Here is a 15,308-nt window from a genome sequence, read left to right as displayed (position 1 = left end):
GGGACCAGCCCTGTGGCCGAGTGGTTAAGTTCACATGCTCTGCTACGGCAGCCCAGGGTTTCGCTGGTTTGGATCCTGGGCACAGCCCTAGCACTGCTCATCAAGCCATGATGAGGTGTCATCCCACATGCCACAACTAGAAGGACCTACATGTGAAAATATATACAACTATGTAGCAGGGGGCTTTGGAGAGAAGAAGGAAAAATAAAATCTTGAAAAAAATAAAAGAGAAGATTAGTGATAGAAATAAGAATGTCATACAAAAAGAACAAAGAAAGCATATTGAATATAAAATATATATTAGTTGGCATAAAGAAAATAACAGTTGGGGGCCAGCCTGGTGGCACAGTAGTTAAGTTCATACATTCCACTTCAGTGGCCCTGGGTTCACCAGTTCGGATCCCGGGTGTGGACTATGCACCGCTCATCAAGCCATGCTATGTGTGGCAGGCATCCCACATATAAAGTAGAGGAATATGGATACAGATGTTAGCTCAGGGCCAATCTTCCTCAGCAAAAAGAGCAGGATTGGCGGCAGATGTTAGCTAAGGGCTAATCTTCCTCAAAAAATAAAAAAGAAAAGAAAAGACCAATTGGGAAAAATAAAGCATGGATGCAGCTGGAGAAAAAAATGGGTGAGCTGGGAGATCAGATTGAGAAAATATCTCAGAGGGCAGAAGAAAAGACTAAAGAGATAGAATATTTTAAAAGGAGCTAAATGACATTGAGAATAGAAGTGTTATGTCCGGATAATAGCATTCCTCAAAGAGAGAGAGATGAGAAAATAGTTGAAGAAATAATAGTAACAGGGGCCAGCTCTGTGGCCAAGTGGTTAAGTTCACACGCTCTGCTTCGGTGTGGCCCAGTGTTTTGCTGTTTCGAATCCTGGGCGGGGACACGGCACGGTTTGTCAGGCCATGCTGAGGCAGCGTCCCACATGCCACAACTAGAAGGACCCACAACTAAAATATATACAACTATGTACCGGGGGGCTTTGGGGAGAAAAAAGGAAAAATAAAATCTTTAAAAAAAAAAGAAATCATTGTGACAGATTTCTAAGAATTAGAGAAAGGTAAAAGGTCTCAGATTGAAAGGGCTCACAGAGTGCTAAGTAGAGTGACTAAGTGGGAGAAAAACACATCTAGATTCATATTAAAATTAAGAGCGCTAAAGTCAGATAAAATTCTAAACACTTCCCAAAGCAACACAAAGGAAATAAAATCAAATCGACGTCAGACTTCTCAGCACAAACACTAGACACAAGAAGACAAAGTAGCAATGTTTTTAAGTATTGAAAGAAATCTGGGGGCGGGCCCGTGGAAGAGTGGTTAAGCTCTCGGGGTTTCCCGGCTTCAGATCCTGGGCACAGACATGGCACCACTCGCTCATCAAGCCACACTGAGGCGTCATCCCACATGCCACAACTAGAAGGACCCACAACTAAAATACACAACTATGTACCGGGGGACTTTGGGGAGAAAAAGGAAAAATTTTAAAAAATAAAAAATTAAAAAAAAGAAAGAAATCTTGTATATGGCCAAACAGTCATCCAAATGTGAAGATATAATAAAAATACTCTCACACATAACAGGCCTCAGAAAGTTTGCTACACGCGGGGCCGACACGTGGGGCCGGCCCAGTGGTGCAGCGGTTAAGTTCGCACATTCCACTTCTCAGTGGCCCGGGCTTCGCCGGTTGGGATCCCGGGTGCGGACACGGCACCGCCTGGGACGCCGTGCTGTGGTAGGCGTCCCACATATAAAGCAGAGGAAGATGGGCATGGATGTTAGCTCAGGGTCAGGCTTCCTCAGCAAAAAAGAGGAGGACTGGCAGCTAGCTCAGGGCTAACCTTCCTCAAAAAAAAAAAAGAAAGAAAGAAAGTTTACTACACAAAGAACTACATTAAAAACACTCTTAAAGAAACTACTCAAATACGAAGACAAATAAATCAGGATGATACCTAAGATATGAGGAGCAAAGTTGGTTAAATAAGATGATAAAACTGATTATTTAGGGACCGGCCTGGTAGCGCAGCAGTTAGGTGCGCACATTCCACTTTGGTGGCCCGGGGTTTGCCGGTTCGGATCCCGGGTGCAGACATGGCACCGCTTGGCAAGCCATGCTGTGGTAGGCGTCCCACATATAAAGTAGAGGAAGATGGGCACGGATGTTAGCTGAAGGCCAGTCTTCCTCAGCAAAAAAAAAAAAAAGAGGAGGATTGGCAGATGTTAGCTCAGGGCTAATCTTCCAAAAAATAAAAATAAAAACATTATTTAACTAGGCTAAAGTGGGAGGGAGCAAGCGAGAGAATGGAATGATTGGTTGGAGAGCAGAGTCTCCAGCTGCTGCAGATTGTGTTTGCAGCTGGACTCTGTCAGTAGATGAGCTGAAAGCAAAAAATGCTTGGCACAGAATTCTATTATCAGCCTGAGGAAAAGCATTTGAAGAACAAGACAGCGGGCCTATGGTTGGGGACTTACACAAAGGAAGAATCACCCTGAAGTTTAGGAACTGTCAAGATGGTGGATACAAGAGAGAGGAAAAGGCAAGACTGAAGGGTTACAAGGGTATGAAAAAGTACTTTTCTTGTTAAGGGAAATGTGTAATGAACGATACACTTGGGAATTATTAAAAGGAGTAATGCGGGGTTAAATTAAAGCAACCACAACACTTTAAAAATATAGAATGTACAACTTTTGAAATAAAAGAAAAAAAATGGATCTAGCCAATGGAAAGCAAGAAAGGAAAAAAAAAGAGAAACAAACAACAGAAAAGGCACAGTATATGGAAAATTAAAATAAAATAGCAGAATAAGTCCTAACACAATAGTATTTGTAATAAAGATGAACAAAGTAAATACACTTCTTAAAAGACCAGGCTTCCCAGATTGGGTTTAAAACTTTTTCGGCAATATGTTGCATACAAGAGAAATGCTTAAAAGAAAAAACTTTTTAAAATATTTAAAATTTAAAAATAGGAGAAAATAAACCAGGCAAACATAAAGCATAAAAATATCAGGAAAGTAATTTTGATATTTGGCAAAAGAGAATTCAAGGTGAAAAAATGTAAGAGACAAAGAGGAACATAATACAAGAAAATACAAACATCATGAACATAAAAACATCAATGATAAAGCCCAATATATAAAGCAATAACTACCAAAACTTCTAGAAGAAATAAATTAATTATGGGTAGAGATTTTTAACACATTCTTCTCAGAAACAGATTGATCAAGGAGACAAAAATAAGCAGAAATATAAAATAGCTGAGTAATATTATTGATAAATTCAAGCTATTGGTATATACATCCAACAAAGAGAAAATACACGTTCTTTTCCAGCACATGTGGAGCATGTAATATGGAATATGCTCTAGAATACAAAAGAAGTCTCGATAAATTCCAAAGAATCATTATTATACAGATTATAATTATGACTATGTTTTCTTACTATATACAAATTTTAAATTAATAGATAATATAATAGTTTTAAAAGAAATGGCACCGAAAAAAACCCTGAAAATAATCCTAATGTCCATCAACAGGAGAATGGATAAATAAATTAGAGTATACTCAAACAGTGAAATATGATACAGTAGTGAAAATGAATGAACTCCATCAATGTGGATGAATCTCTTATTTCAAGCAAGACAGGAAGTTGCAGACGAATCTATGCATAATGATATTGTTTATGTAAAGTACAAGAACATGCAGTACCTAATAATATATTGCTTAGGAATATGTACATATGTGACCAAAATTATTTTTTTTAATTCAACGGAATTGTAAACATAGTTCAGGATGGTAGCTATGGCTGTGGAGAGGGCCAGTGCAATATAGGATTACACACGGAGGTCTTTAACTGGACCGTAAGCTTTATTTGTTTTGTTTTAAAGTGATCTAAAGAAAATATTTTTAAATGTTCAAATTCAAAACAGCTTATTGTGCAATTTTCTATACTTTTCTGTACATTTGAAATCTTTCATAATTAAAATAGCAGGAAAAGAAAAGGCAAACAGAAAAGAGAGCATCCATGAAGAGAAAGCAAGCCATGTACAAGGTAGGAAAATCCAGTTAGAGATTTTCCCATGGGACTCACAAATGGTGGCACCATGTCTACAAGGCTCAGAGAGAAAGAATGCACGACCCGAGAATTTTGTGCCCTGCCAAGCAGCAACAGTCTCAGGCTGAAAGGACTCAGGGAATACATAAGCCAAGAGCCCTTTGAAATCCAATCAACCAAATGATGAATCAAATAAAGGAAGCAGAATGCAGAAATGCAGAAGCCAGGCTAAAAGGTCTGTTTGTGAGCAACTGAATTCATAGAACTAAGACTACACTTGCATTGGAAATCATGATTACAAAACAGAATGTAAACACCGTATACAGTGACATTTTTAAATTGACTAATATAACTATCAGAAATTGGCAGATCAGGGCAGGGGAAATGGAAGTATAAAGCTACTATTTTCCTCATCCTTCTGTCAGAGTCCAAAGCTACTGTCTAAAATGAAAACATAGGGTGAGAAATTGTTTTTTATCTCTAGAACCTTTTACAAATTAATATTTCTATGATGAAAAAAAATTGACCTGAAGTGTAGTAATTTGTTCATTTTTCCTTTAGTATTTTCTCCTTTTGTTACCTATAAGTAAAACTTAAATAGTACCTGTTGTTATAAATAACATGTATCATGGTCCTATTTTTGTAATTTTTTCTTCTCTAAGTTTCTCAGTCTTTCTAGCTGTATATACTGATAGAGAGAGGTTCAAATAGTCTTCATCAAAGGCTAATGCTTATTTCTGGGTAGTAGGCTAGTGATTACATTTTTTTTCTTTTCTGTACTTTGCTGCATTGCTTCATTTGTTGTTGTTGCTGTTGTTGCTGAAGCTAAATGGATGTGGGTCATGGGCATTCTAAAAAAGAAGCAGAAAAGATGACCTTGGCAGTTGTTTCTAAGAACAAATTGAAGCAGGACTTGTGGAAAACAGAGAAGACTGGCCTTTACAGTGGGGGGAGACGGTGGTGGGTTAAATAATGGGAGGGGCGTTAGAGAGGGGGGAAAAGTAGACAGATTTGACATTTGTTTTTAAGGTAGAACCAATAGAACTTGCTGATCAACTGGATATGGGGAGTGACAGGTAGGAAAGAACCCAAGAAGAGTTCTGAATTTGACTTGCACAACTGAGTAGACAGTAGCACCCTTAATATGGGAGGTGGGGATGTGGATTTGGAGGGAAAACCAAGAGTTTGGTTTTGGACTTGGTCAGTTTCTGACACTGTGAGACATCCATGTGCACGTTCATTACTTCAACAAATATGGAGCACTGACTTTGTGCCAGGCACTGGGGACACTATGGTGAATAAGACAGACAATGGAGCTTGCATTGTAATGAGGAAAAACAATAAATAAAACACAGAGTGTTTTAGAGGTTATAAGTGCTACATAGAAAAATAGAGCAGAACTGAGAGGTGGGGGGGCATGAGCCTTCAGGGGAGCTTCAATTTTAAACAAAGTGGTGTGGGGGATCAGAATTTGCCATCCCAAAAAAGTTTCTCTTTAGCTTGATTATTTTTAAAGACAAAAGACTCTGAAAGAAACATTGACCTTTCCTCTAACTGTCTAAAAGAATTTAAGATAGAAGGCCTGCCCCCAGGGCAGGTCATCACCATAGAGAACTCTGGGTATGATAGACTGGGAGAATCCTTGCTTAGCCCATTTTTATCAAAGTTCTCTCTCTCTCTGGTCCTGTTGTCTATAGATGGCCCAGCAAACATTTGTTTATCAAACATTTGCTTTTCCATCTCCATGTAAATTGCCTTGGTCCCCTTTGAAGCCCCAAACCACTACCCCCAACATCCTCCTTTGTCTTTAGCTGAAGATGGTATTTAAGGTGGTGGCTTCAGCCATTTTGTCAAGTTACTCAGTTTCCCTGGGCTTCTCCGATGTATACATGTTATTAAATTTGTTTGATTTTCTCCTACTGTTCTGTCTCATGTTAATAGAAAGACCTAGAGGGCAGAGGAATAGTTCTTCCTCCCCTACAGTGGTCAAGGAAGGTTCCACTGAGATCGACATTTGAGCAAAGCCCTGCAGTAGGTGAGGGAGGGGCCATGTGAATGTGTGGGGAAGAGGGTTGCAGGGGAGATCACATGTGGAGGTGCCCTTCAAAGAGGCCAGGAGGGCTGGGGAGGAGTGAAGAGGGGGGAGGGGGAGGGGCAGGTCAGAGCACTAACGGGGGCTCCAGAGCCATTGGAAGGACTTTGGCTTTCATTCTGAGGGAAATGAGCCACTGGGAGATTTTGAGCAGAGGAGGGACATGATTTGATTTACGTCTTAAAAGAATCATTCTGGCTGCTGTATGAGTGTACAAGATGAGTATGTAGCATGTAGTCCCTATAAACGGACAAGGGGAGAAGCTGGGAAATAATTAGAAAACTATTGCAAAAGTCCAAGTGAGAGATGGCCGTGATTCATACTGATGTGGTAGCAGCAGAAATGGAGAGAAGCAATGGTTTTTGGATGCATTTTAAAGGTGGAACTGGTAGGATTTGCCAAGCAGATGTGGGATGTGAAGTATAGATAGGAACCAAAGATGGCTTCAGGTCTCCGTCCTGAAAAGCCAGGAGAATGGAGTTGACAATGAAGGAAAGGGAAGAGCATGAAAGGAGCAGATGGAGGGCAGAGGGAGGCCATCAGGAGTTTGCATTTGGACATGTTAAACTTCAGATGCTGTGATATTGTGATTTGTCATAAGAAATATATGTTTGGTATTGGAGCTCCTAAAATCCTTAGAATTTCCTAAATGATAAGAGCAATACAAGTGTCTTGATATTCATAACAAACCTCTTTCAACCATACCTGAAGTTATGTTAATGAGGTGACTTTTGGAAAGCACCTATGGACAGAGGCTGGTTGCCAGGGGAACCAACTAAGTGTGATTAGAGGGTTAGAACTTTCAGTCCCACCCCCCCTGACCTCGAGGGAGAGGAGAGGTGCTGAAGGTCAATCATGCCTCTGTAATGAAGCCTCCATAAAAACCAGAAAAGGATGGTGTTCAGCGAGCTTCCAGATTGGTGAATACCTGGGGGTTTGGGAGAGTGGCGAGCCTGGAGAGGGCATAGCTCTGCACCCCTTTCCATGTACCTTGTCCTGTGCATCTCTTCCATCTGGCTGGTCATGAGGTATATCCTTTTAGAATACCTGATAATCTAGTAAGTAAAATGTTTCTCTGAGTTCTGTGAGCCACTCTAGCAAATTAATCGAACCCAAAGAGGGGGTCATGGGAACTTCTGATTTATAGCCAGTCCATCAGAAGCACAGGTAACAACCTGGTGTCTGAAGTTGGGGACAAGGGGACAGTCTTGTAGGACTGAGCCCTTAACCTATGGGTGGGATCTGATGTTATCTCCAGATAGTGTCAGAACTGAGTTGAATTGAAGGACATCCAGCTGGTGTAGGAGAACTGCTTCATGCGGGGGGGTAGGGGGGCACACATCAGAATTGGAATTTGTGTCAGAATTGGAGATGCTTTTTAGCATCTCCTTCTCTTCTCACTCCATGCTCTATCCCTTGGCAGCTCATCCATGCCCAGTGCTTAGGTTTCCATCCGTATGTTTCTGACTCCCACATTGCCAATCCAGCCCTCTGCTCTGAACTCTAGATGTGTAAATCCGACTACTTCTTTGACATTACCACATGACTATCTCAAAGGGATGTCTAAAACTCAACTTGCAATACCCACATACCTACCCCCCAAAAATCTGGGCCTCTTCCAGTGTTCCCTGTGTCAATGACCATCCATCTGGTTACACAAACCAGAAATATGGGAGTTGGACGCCTTCCTCTCCCTGGTCCATCATGTCCAGTCCATCACGGCCTTTTTTTATGCCTTAAAGTCTCTCACAAATCTATTCCCTTCTTACATCTCCCTACCACCCAACTCCCAGAACTCACTGTTCCTCTTCTCTGCTTTATTTTTCTTTGCACAACATATTATTTCCTTGTTTGCTGATCGTGGATCTCCACCTGAGCGGACTACAGGCTCCATGAGGGCAGACGGAAGAGTAGCTGGCATAGAGTGAGCACTAAATAAGGACACGTTGTCTGGATGAACAAGTCTCCACTGTGACCACCCTAGTTCAGGGGACAACTGTAGTTAAGAGCAGCAGCTCTGAAATCAGGCTGCCTGGGTTCCACCACTTATCAGTTCTAGGATCTCCAGAAAGTTATGCGACTTCTCTGTGCCTTGGTTTCCTCTGCAAAAAGGAGGCAACGGAAGTATTCACTTCAGTGCATTGTGAGAATTAGGGAGTTAACACATGCAAGACGCAGAACAGCACCTCGTGCGGAATAAGTACTCAGTAAAAATCAGCTGTTATTTGCTGAAAATTACCTCCTCACTGGTCTCCCTGCTTCTACTCTGCTCCTCTCTCTTCATCTTTTCCATATTGCAGCCTAAGTGAGATTTTTCAAAATGCAAGTCTGATCATGTTGCACACACAAGTGTGCTCACACACATACTCACATCACTGAAAAAGACATTCCGTGGCTACGAGTCCTTAACGTGTGCCCCAAGGTCCTGCCTGCCTCTCCAGCCTTGGCTTGTATCTCTCTCTACTTTGTTCTTGGGCTTCAGCCACACTCACTTTCCCCAGTAACTTAAACTCATCATGCTCCCCACCCTGCCACAGGGCCTTTGCATATGATGGTCCCTCTTTCTGGGCAGCCCTCTTCCTCTCAACTCCACTCTCACCTTCGCCCTTTGCCTGGACAACTTTTACTCATCTTGCAAATCTCAGCTGAAGTGTTGCTTCTGCCAGGATACTCTCCACTCCCAGGCTAAGTCAGATTACTTTATTAAAAATTGCTACAAATGTGATCCTTAGAAGTTACCTCAATTTGTAATTATCCACTTGTTTGTGGAATCACATGGTTATTTGCTGTCTTCCCCTCTAAACTGAAAGCCCTATAAAATCAGGAAACATATCTGTTCCTGCTCTTTTTGTTGCAGCACCTGCTGTCTGGCACATACAAGGTACTATATTCTGAATGAGTGAATGAAGGGGTCTGCAGCAGAAGCAACCACAGCCACCATTCAGGGGCCTTAAGCAGTCACTGTTGGCCGTCCATAGTTATTGGGACCAAGATGTAAACAAGAGCCTCTGCCCTTTGGGCGATCTACACAGAGTTAGTAAAAGAAGGAGTCCGAGTCACAGGTCTGCTGGTCACCATCTGTGCATCCTTCGCTAAGTCACATCACCTCTCTGAGCCTCAATGTCTTCATCTGTAAAATATGGATCATGATTCCTATCTCACAGGATTGTCAGAGGACCAAATGAGCCTTGGATGAGAAAGTGTTTTTTAAAACTTGTAACATTGGACAAGCAGAAAGGAATTTTTCATTTTTCAAAAGGAACTTTACTAGGAATCTAAATGGAGAGAAAAACCAAATGTACAGGAAGTACAAAAGCTGACACAGGTAGTTTGAGGCTCCTTGCCTTCATGTGACAAGATAAGCCAGGTTCTCACTCCATAGAATGAAGAGTCTGGCTACAGATGGGCGCAATTCATTGGGCGCCCACCATCTCAGTCCCAAGTGACTTAGATAATAGGCCAGGCCAGTGTGAGACCCCAGACAGAGAGATCCTTCTCAGCCCGCTGTAGGACCTCTCAGGAGCCTGCGTCTGGGCCCCTCTTCTCTGCTCTGCTCAGGCGCTGCTCACACTGTCTGGTTCCTGCACTGACAGGAGGAGGAGGAAGACCAACCCTTCTGTCGCCCCAACACTCCCCAGGGAGGCCTCTGGCTGGGCTGCCTGACCCTGCAGTGGCTGCTTTTGCCCCTCTGGGGCCTCTGTGGCTCCTGGCCCTGAAGCCCAAGCCCTGACTGTCGTTAAGGTTCTCTGACCTCTGCTGAAGCTCAGTGTGCTCTTCAGGGCTCTAGGCTTAAGCTTAGACCCCCAAGAAACAGACCTCTAACTGAGGTCACACATCTGCTCTTTCCCGCCAGCTGTTCTAGTCTTGGAGGGGTAGAAGTGCTGGGCTCCAGACGCATACCAGGGGCAGTGAAGGGAGCACAGACCTTCTGTCAAAAAAACAGAAGTGGGTCCTGGGGAACAGGGCTGGGGTTGGCCCACCTGACCCCTGACTCCCTCTCGTGTCTCCTAAGAGAGGCTCTCTCTGGCCTCTGATATGGAGATAACATTTCCCTATCTCCCCAGTTTCCTCTCTCTTTGGAAGGAAGGATGGGAATGCTGAGTGGGGCAAAAGGGGACAGGCCCAGTGTGGAGAGTGGAAAATGACTGAGGAGCCCATCATTGGGAGAGAGGAGGCGGGAAGGGTAGGTCTATTCTGAATTGCTTCTGAGATTTCTCATGGCATCCCCCATACTTTGAGCTTCAAGGAACCACCTCACCTTGGCACCTGACCGTCATCCCTGCTCTATTGTCCAAGAGGCTCTCTGCCCCTTTTCCTCCCCACTAGATCTGTCCCTCTCCTGCTTCCATTCCAGTTCCGCTCATCCCTCCTCCACGGCTTTCCCAGGTGGCCCCCACCCTGCATCCCAGTGACCTGGCTCTCTAAAGCAGCGGTCTTCACAGGGTTTGCTTCTGTGCTCCCTAAGGGCATTTTGAAAAAACTATGTACTGCCTCTCCTGTATTTTAAGTTGACAGCTAAGATTTTTCATCATAACTTTAAATCATTGCAAAAGGTATAATTTCTGAAATGTTTTAGGTATTGTGACATTTTTAAATAAAACCATTGAGACTGTTTTAAATGTGTGTTTGATGAAATCTAAATCTAATCATAATGGTTTCATACTCTTCATCGTCCATTTAAAAAATGTGTGTGTGTATATATATGTCTTAACAAATTTAAGAAGATTGGAATCACATCAAGTATCTTTTCCAATCACAATGGAATGAAAGTAGAAGCTAACAGCAGTACAAAAAATGGAAAACTCACAAATATGTGGAGTCAAATAACAAACTCTTGAACAACCAATCGGTCAAAGAAGAAATCACAGGGGAAATTAGAAAATATTTCAAAACAAGGAAAACAAAAAGACAGCATACCAAAACTTATGGGTTGCTGCAAAAGCAGTACCAAGAGGGAAGTTTGTAGCAGTAAACATCTACATTAAAAAAGTAGAAAGAGAATTTTTAGGGCAGTGAAAATACTCTGTATCATATTATAATAACGGATACATGTTGTTACACGTTTGTACACAGAATGTACAACACCAAGAGGAAACTGTAATGTAAACCATGGTCTTCAGGTGATCATGATGTGTCGAAGTAGATTCATCAGTTATAACAAATGTACCACTCTTGTGGGAGATGTGTATAATAGAGGAGGCTATGCATGTGTAGGGGCGGGAGTATGTGGGAAATCTCTGTACCTTCCCCTCAATTTTGTTGTGAACTTAAAAATGCTCTTAAAAAATAAAAGAAAAAGAAAGAATCTCAACCTAAATTTACTCTTCAAGGAAACAGAAAAAGAAGAACAAATTAAACACAAAGTTAGGGGCCGGCCCAGTGTCGCAGCGGTTAAGTTCGCACGTTCCGCTTCTCAGCAGCCCGGGGTTCGCCAGTTTGGATCCCAGTTGCGGATTTGGCACTGCTTGGCAAAAGCCATGCTGTGGCACGCGTCCCACATATAAAGAGAGGAAGATGGGCATGGATGTTAGCTCAGGGCCAGGCTTCCCCAGCAAAAAGAGGAGGATTGGCAGTAGTTAGCTCAGAGCTAATCTTCTTCAAAAAAAAAAAACAAACCAACCAACCACAAAGTTAGCAGGAGGAAAGAAGTAATAAATATTAGAGCAGAAACAAATTAGCAAATTAAAACAATAGAAAAACTCAACAAAACTAAGAGTTTAAAAGATCAACAAATTTGACAAGTCTTTATCTATATTAACTGGAAAAAAAAAAGAGAGAGGACTCAAATTGCTAAAATCAGGAATGAAAGAGGAGACATTAAAATTGATGCCACAGAAATACAAAGGATCATAAGACACTACTGTGAACAAGCATACGCTAACAAATTGGATAACCTAGAAGAAACAGACAAATTCCTAAAAACATACAACCTACCAAGACTGAATTATGAAGAAATAGAAAATGTGAGCAGACCTGTAAGTAACAAGGAGACTGAATCAGTAATCAAAAACCTCCCAACAAAGCAAAGCCCAGGACCAGATGGCTTCACTGGAGAATTCTACCAAACATTTAAAGAACACTAATGCCAATATTTCTCAAACTCTTCCAAAAAATTGAGGAGAAAAGAATACTTCCAAATTCATTTTATGAGGCCAGCATTACTCTGATACCAAAGCCCAACAAAGATACTGCAAGAGAAGAAAACGACACACCGATATCCCTGATGAATATTGATGTAAAAATCTTCAACAAAGTACTAGCAAACTGAATTCAACAGAACATTAAAAGGTTATGCTGTATGACCAAGTGGAATTTATCCCTGGGTTGCAAGGATAGTTCAATATACAAAAATTAATAAATATAATACACCACATTAACAAACAAAGGGGAAAAAAACACATGATCATCTCAACTGAGGCAGAAAAAGCATTTGCCTAAATTTAACACCTTTTCATGATAAAAGCACTCAACAAACTAGGAATAGAAGGAAACCAGCTCAACATAATAAAGGTCGTATATGAAAAACCCACAACTAATATCATATTCAACAGTGAAAAAACTAGAGGCTTTTCCTCTAAGATCAGGAACAAGGCAAGGGTGCCCACTCTCACCACTTCTATTCAACACAGTACTGGAAGTCCTAGCCAGAGCAATTAGGCAATGAAAGGACAGAAAAGGCATCCAAACGGGAAAGAAAGGAGAAAAACTCTCTCTGTTCCCAGATGGCATGATCTTATATGTACAAAATCCTCAGGATACCACAAGGAAACTGTTATAACTGTTATGTAAATTTGTTATAACAAATTCAGCCAAGTTGCAAGATACAAAATAGACACTCAAAAATCAGTTGTGTTTCTATACGCTAACAATGAACAATCCAAAAAGGAAATTAAGAAAACCATCCCATTTACAGTAGTATCAAAAAGAGTAATATACTTAGGAATTAACCAAGGAGGGAGAAGACTTGTACACTGAGAACTACACAACATCGCTAGAAGAAATTAAAGACACAAGTAAATGGAAAGGCACCCTGTGTTCATGGATTAGAAGATGTAATATTGTTAAAATGTACGTTCTACCCAAAGTGATCTACAAATTAAACGCAATCCCTATCAAAATCCCAATGGTGTTTTTTGCAGAAATAGAAAAAACTATCCTAAAATTCATATGGAATCTCAAAGGACCCCAAATAGCTAAAACAATCTTAAGAAAGAAGAACAAAGCTGGAAGCCTCACACTTCCTCGTTTCAAAATGTATTACAAAGCTACAGTAATCAAAACAGTATGGAACTCACATAAAGACAGACATATAGACCAATGGAAAGAATGGAGAGCCCAGAAATAAACCCGCACATATGCCGTCAAATGATTTTCAACAAGAGTGCCAAGACTGCACAATGGGGAAAGGAGAGTCTCTTCAACAAATAGTGTTGACAAAACTGGATATCCACATGCAAAAGAATGAAGTTGGACGCTTACCTTACACCACATACAAAAATTAACTCAAAATGGATTAAAAACCTAAACATAAGACCTGAAACTATAAAACTAGAAGACACATAACGGGAAATTTCCATGACATTGTAATGGCCAATGATTTCTTGGATATGACACCAAAAGTAAGTAACAAAAGCAAAAATAGACAAATGGGACTACATCAAATTTAAAAAACTTCTGCAGAGCAAAGAAATCAACAGAGGGAAAAGGCAACCTACGGAATGGGAGAAAGTATTTGTCAACCATGTATCAGATAAACAGTTAATATCCAGAATATATAAAGAACTCCTACAACTGAATAACAACAACAACAAAAACACACAAATAACTCAGTTAAAAAATGGACACGGGGCAGGCACAGTGGCGCAGCGGTTAAGTGCGCACCTTCCACTTCGGCGGTTGGGGTTCACAGGTTCGGATCCCGGGTGCAGACGTATGCACTGCTTGTCAAGCCATGCTGTGGTAGGTGTCCCACATATAAAGTAGAGGAAGATGGGCATGAACCTTAGCTCAGGACCAGTCTTCCTCAGCAAAAAAGAGGAGGTTTGGCAGCAGATGTTAGCTCAGGGCTAATCTTCCTCAAAAATAAATAAATAAATAAATAAAAAGTAAATAAAATAAAATAAAAAATGGACAAAGGGAGCCGGCCCGGTGGCACAGTGGTTAAGTTCACACGTTCCGCTTCTCAGCAGCCCAGGGTTCGCCAGTTCGGATCCCGGGTACGGACATGGCACCGCTTGGCATGCCATGCTGTGGTAGGCATCCCACATATAAAGTAGAGGAAGATGGGCATGGATGTTAGCTCAGGGTCAGTCTTCCTCAGCAAAAAAGAGGAGTATTGGCGGCAGATGTTAGCTCAGGGCTAATCTTCCTCAAAAAAACAAATGGACAAAGGACTTGAATAGATGTATCTCCAACACAGATATAAAATGGTCAACAAGCCCTTGAAAAGAGGCTCAATATCGCTAATCATCAGGGAAATGCAAATCAAAACCATGAGATATCATCTCACACTCATTAGGATAGCTACTATCAGAAAAACAGAAAATAACAAGCGTTGGCAAGAATGTGAAGAAATTGGAACCCTTGTGTACTGTTGGTGCAAATGTAAAATAATGCAAACAGGATGGAGTTTCCTCAGAATTTTGAAACTAGAACTACCATATAATCCAGCAATTCCACTTCTGAGTATACATACGAAAGAATTGAAAACTGGATCTTGAAAAGATTAGCACTACTTTGTTTTTTGCAGCATTTTTCACAATAGCCAAGATGTAGAAGGCACCTAAGCGCCCATTGACAGATGAATCACAAAGAAACTGTGGTCTATACATCCAATGTAATATTTTAAATATTATTTAAAATGAAGGAAATGCGACATATGCAACAACATGCATGAACCTTGAGGACTTTATTCTAAGTGACATAAGCCAATCACAAAGAGACAAATACTGCATGGTTCCACTTATATGAGGGACCTAAAGTAATGAAACTCGCAGAGGCAGAAAGTAGAATGGTGGTGGGCAGGGGCCGAGGGGAGGGGGAGATCGGGAGCTGTTCCCTGGGTATAGAGTTGCAATCACTCAAAATGAAAAAATTTTAGAGATCTACCGTAAAGCAATGTACATATAGTTAATACTGTGATGTACACTTAAAAT

Source organism: Equus przewalskii, unplaced genomic scaffold, assembly GCF_037783145.1.
Source record: "Equus przewalskii isolate Varuska unplaced genomic scaffold, EquPr2 ChrUn-10, whole genome shotgun sequence".
In the NCBI taxonomy this organism is placed as follows: Eukaryota; Metazoa; Chordata; class Mammalia; order Perissodactyla; family Equidae; genus Equus; species Equus przewalskii.
The sequence above is the reverse complement of the archived record's forward strand: the minus strand, read 5'-3'. Positions refer to the sequence as shown.